Below are 5,572 nucleotides of genomic sequence, written 5' to 3' on the forward strand. Positions count from 1 at the left end.
AGAGGCACATTATACTATGGGAGGACTACAGAGGCACATTATACTATGGGAGAACTACAGGGGCACATTATACTATGGGAGGACAAAGAGGTGCATTATACTATGGGAGGACTACAGAACAAATTTGTTGTCACCATAATTGTATTAACCAAATTATGATGATGTCATTTTAATCCCATAGTGAATGCCCTAAAAAGTGACCCTAGAAAACGTGGCAGAATTGTGTTCTTTATTTTTAAATTTCACTCCACAAAGAATTGTTTTCCTGTTTTCCGATACAAACAAGATATTATAAATTAAATAAAAAAATAGAACTTGTCCCGCAAAAACGAAGCCCTCATATGTGAACGGAAAATGTAAAACGTTGTGGCTCTCGGAAGGCTGGGAGGAAAAATCCTAAAACAAAAATTTCCAAAGGTGTTACACCTTTGTCTTGAAACGCTGCTTCGGTTTTCATACCCCATCCTTACACCGGAGTGATTTTGCATTTTTTTGGCGCCTTTTGAGAAGTGGCGGTGATAAATCTGGCATAAGCTATTTAACCTACCTAACCACGCCCACTTCCCCACCCATGCCGAGGGTGGCATAAATTTTGGTGCAGAACTGGTGTTGTGTCAAAATTTGCACGTTTTGTATGCCAGTTGCTCAAGAAATTTGACACATTTGTTAATACTGCAGAGCTATTGGAGTTAAAAGGTTCTGTCTTATTCTGTAGCAAAGAAACATACTTTATGTTAATATAATGAACTATATACAATAATAAATAAAAAACATTGTTTAGTAACTAAAAAAATTAAAACTGTGCAAAAGAGGGCTCGTCCGGGATTTGAACCCGGGACCTCTCGCACCCAAAGCGAGAATCATACCCCTAGACCAACGAGCCGCTGTGTGGAGAAGGCTGCTCAGTAACATTATCAGGTAAGTACTGCAGGAAGACTGCGGCTTGTTCACTGTCTGTCTACTACAAAACGGCAGCAATTTCTAATAATATTCTAGCCAGAGCAGCAGATATACAGGAGGTATAGCTCTATCATCAGACTGCCAGCACTCTCCTCATCCTTCATTATTACTGTAACATGGACAAGGAATGAAACGGGAAATCTCTATATTCTGTTATGGCATATATAGAAAGGCTCGTCCACGTGGGAGCGCCCTCTAGTGGTCAGAGCGGTTACTGCACTGGTAAATCTGCACAATCCTATTAAAGGGCACCATGCAATACTACATCTACCCTGATGGCTGTCTGGCAGTGACAGGACAAAACTTCCTGTAATCATGGCCAGGGTACCCCCCCTCCCCCCAAAAAAAGTTGTCTCTGACAAATATTTTACCACTATTAAAGACGCTGGGATATGCCATCAGTGACAGATAGGTGTGGGTCCCACCTCTCCTCCAAAAAGGGACCCTAGAGGTGAACTGAGAGCAGCCACCCTCCAATGAAGGCTATGGGATTTATAAAAATAGCTGAGTGCTGGCAGTACCAGTGGTGGCTGGGCTTGCGCGGTGCATTCTCCATTGGCTGCTATGGAATTTCCGAAAAAAGCCCATAGCGATGAATGGAGAGCATGCTGCGTGCCCTTCTTTGGATCGGGGGGCCCGTTCTCTACATAAGAATGGGTGACAAGTGAGGAGGTGGTACCTAGCGATATGCCATCAATGTCACTGAAGGCAATACCCCTTTAAATCTAAGGGCTTGATCACATCTCTATCTCACAATGCTGCCAGCTGTTGACTAGGGCAAGTAGCCTGGTCCAAATCATAACGGAGAGTGGGCATTTGCATAGACGGAACACTGCGTGTGGCATAATCAAGCCCATCTGATGCCATGGGTGATGACCTCATCATGCGCACATCTGCTGGATACTACACTGTTCATTTAAGTACCCAGCTCTACATGGCAACTAAGGGTGCCTTAACATGTGGCAGAAGAATACACACTGAAATCCGCATGTGCGCATTTTTAGGTTGAAGAGGATTTCGGTGCTGTAATTATTGCGGATTATGATTTCCCAGAAGTTGGATCTCCACTAAACAGAAACATAACCTGAGGATATTCCATCGCCGTCTGCGGTGGGAAGACCTCTTTAAACGGAATCGGCCAGTAGTGTTTTAGTGATTAAGGTCTCATACACACGACTGAATGTATTTTAAGGTCTGCAAATTGTGGATCTGCAAAATACGGATGACCTCCATGCTGCCTCTGCATTTTTTGAGCACCTATTGACTTGGGTCCGCATTTTGTGGCGAAGTATAGGACATGTTCTATCTTTTTGCGGAACTGACATAAGGACGCGGAAAGCACACAGATCATCCATGTGCTTTCTTAGGGCTCGTTCACATGACCATGCTGTTTTTTGCGGTCTGCAAATTGCGGATCCGCAAAACGGAGATATGCAAAACACGGATGGAACCCGTGTGTCTTCCGCAATTTGCCTATTATAGAAATTCCTATTCTTGTCCGCAAAACGGACGTATTTTGCATTCCGTATACGGGCCGTATACAGAACCATTCATTTCAATGGGTCCACAAAAGATGCGGACAGAACTCTGTGTGCTGTCCGCATCCGTTGCCCCGCAAAAATTACGAGTCCTTCCCTATTCTTGTCTGTTTTGCGGACAAGAGTAGGCATTTCTATAATAGGCCTCCTGTTCCGTTCCGCAAATTGCGGAAGGCACACGGGCGCCATCCGTGTTTTGCGTATCCCCAATTGGTGGACCGCAAAAAATGGCACGGTCGTGTGAACGAGCCCTTAATCTGTATGTCTGTTCCACAAAAAGGTAGAATATGTCAGCAAAATGCCTCAAAAAGTCAATGGGCCCGCAAAAAAATGTGGATGGTATATGGACTGCAACAGTATTTTGCAGATCCCCGATTTGTGGACTGCAAAATGGATATGGTCATGTGAATGAGGCCTAAACCAGCGTCATGATGTCACTCTAACCATGATGTCATTCTAACCAGGATAATGTTTAAATTGCTATCAACAACTTATAACCCGAACAGTCCGCTCCCCAATAGACATTGACTGGTCACGCTCTTCACGTTGTTAGTACGCCCGCCCTACTCGGCAGAGCTAGCTCCGACTTCATCAACACGTGATGTCCGGGCAGAGAGGCTACGGCACAAGTGTGGTGGAGCGTCACCAGGATCGGGCGGTTTTAATACGTTCAGGGTCCCTACACACATTCTGACTGGTGTTTTCACTTTTTTGTGGCGTTTTTGGTTGTTCTTTGTAAACAGTGTTTGCCCGCCAGTGTTTTCTTCATGGCATTTTTCCCTCTAAAAGAGATGTCATGCATGTATAGTATTGTTGAAAAGAAGCAGAAAGACAAAAAAAATAAAAATAATATAAATGCCACTTAATTTAAAATACCAAGAGCAAAAAAATACCTTTGTGGCCTACCTTTTATATTTCCCATAGACTTTCAGCTAACATCTGGGGCTGGCATTTTTACTGCAAAAACATGCCAAAAAATTCAAGCGTGCAGAAAAACGCTGCGTTGCACCCACATCAATTCCTTTCTAAGGGAACGCCGCTATTGGCTTAAGAACTCAATTGATAGAGCAGTCAGCTAGTACACTGAAAGGGGGATTCTGGTGGTGTAAAGTTATCACCTATTCACAGCATAGGGGATAGCTATCATATTGGTACGGGCCTGACTGGGACCCCCACCATTCACAAGAACGGGGACCCCATACCCCATGGAGCCCCCATGCTATAAGAGTTCCAGAATGGTGGAGAATGTGCTCGGTATTCTGTGAGGTGGTCCACCGCCTCTTCAAGTGGGCTGTGTGCGTTCTGCATTTTGAGAATCAGCAGGTCCTGCCGTTTGTTAAGAAATGACTATCCGTTTTGCGGGGCCGCGGACAGCACATGACGTGTCGTCCACATCTTTTGCGACCCCATTTAAATGAATGGGCCTGCATCCTATCTGCAAAAAAATGAGGATCAGGTGTGGACTGAAAATACGGTCATGTGAATGCCCCCTCACGGTGTATCGCTCTGCTCTGGGTTTTCATGCGGACCCGCTCCACTGAATGGAACTAAACCGCGACCAGGTTCCTGCTGCGGCTTTGCAAGGGGTCCAGCAGCATGAACTGAAAACAATGGGAGGAGGCTTCAGTGCAGATTCTGTTGGTTTTCGGCAGAGAATCTGTTCTGAAACCTGCGCTGTCTGAACATACACACCTGAGGAGGGCGCTCTGCTTGCTCCTAAGGGCAGTGATTGACAGGCTGCTTTGTATATACACATACACTGAAATCTGTCAGTCACGGATTAAATGGAAATATGTTCATCTAGAGCATTGGATGTGTGCAATGAGATGTCCCGTCTCTTCTACTCCTTGCACTTATTGTGCTGGAGCCACATTGGCCTCATTTATGTTCTAAAGAATTGTGATGTCACTAATACAATGTCACATATCTGGTGGCATTGCCCAATTATAGCACTCTTCTGGAGAGAGGTTCTTTTCAATATAATCTAATCTATGAAACTTGCTTGCTTTACTCCTAATACTGGAAGAACTCCAATTTCAGATAATCTAGGTCTAGCTATGCTTTAATTACCCCCTGTGAACACTGCAGAACCCCACAGTCAATATGCCAACGATTCTCCCACGTCAAAGGACATGATTGTCTCAGGCCTTTGGGTTCTGCTCCGAAGGCTCTTCTAGAATCCTGTGCATGCGCCTATGGTACTGATATCAGATGAACAACCCTTAACAGTGGCCATGCTGGTTTACATACAGCTGATGGTTTTCTGCTGCGCTTGCAAAGGACAGTATAAGGCTAAATGCACACGACAGTTGTGTGTTTTGCAGTCCGCAAAACACGGATTGCGTTTGTGTGCGTTCCGCAATTTACAGAATGGCACGGACAGCCATTGCTATAACTGACTATTCTTGTCCGCAAAACAGACAAGAAATAGGACAGGTTAGATTTTTTTTGCGGACCAAGGAACGGAGCAACGGTTGCGGACAGCACACGGAGTGCTGTCCGCATCTTTTGCGGCCCCATTAAAGTGAATGGATCCGCATCCGAGCCGCCAAAACTATGCCTCATATGCGGACCAAAACAACGGTCGCGTGCATGTAGCCTTAGGCTAATATCATACTACGCTCTAGCAATACCTTTGTTGGGACAGTGTAAAATGTTGCCCTTAATGTATCACAGAAGCCAGTACTCTGTCCTGCCCCTTTTAAATGACAGTAACAAACCGGTGCAAGACCACTGCTGTATGTAAACTAGTGTGTTAAAACTAAGGGATATTCACTCCACACATATCCCCGTTCTGATGCTGCCCACGTCCCTGCTGATCTCTACCAGTCACTGGCTGCGGTGGATCACGGAGCAGACCGCATCAGAATAGCAGCAGCAAGGTATCAGTTATGATCTTTAACTCTGCGCCACCAATATTTTTATCCCTGGACAAACTCCTTTAATATATAACACCGTACCGTAAATAATGAAAATAAACCTTTTAACATTCATAATTTATTTAAAAATAAATAAAATAAAAAAAAAGACACACACAACAGATCTGAACATCTAAAACACGTATGTGCAAAAAT

General features: G+C 44.5%; 1 non-coding gene across 1 annotated transcript; it reads right to left on the reverse strand.

Moving 5' to 3' along the window:
• Window positions 1–811: 811 nt before the first annotated feature.
• TRNAP-UGG lies at window positions 812–883 on the reverse strand. Its single transcript has one exon. It is a non-coding gene; the product is annotated as a tRNA-Pro (tRNA).
• Window positions 884–5,572: the final 4,689 nt, after the last annotated feature.

Source organism: Bufo bufo, chromosome 2, assembly GCF_905171765.1.
Source record: "Bufo bufo chromosome 2, aBufBuf1.1, whole genome shotgun sequence".
Lineage (NCBI taxonomy): Eukaryota > Metazoa > Chordata > Amphibia > Anura > Bufonidae > Bufo > Bufo bufo.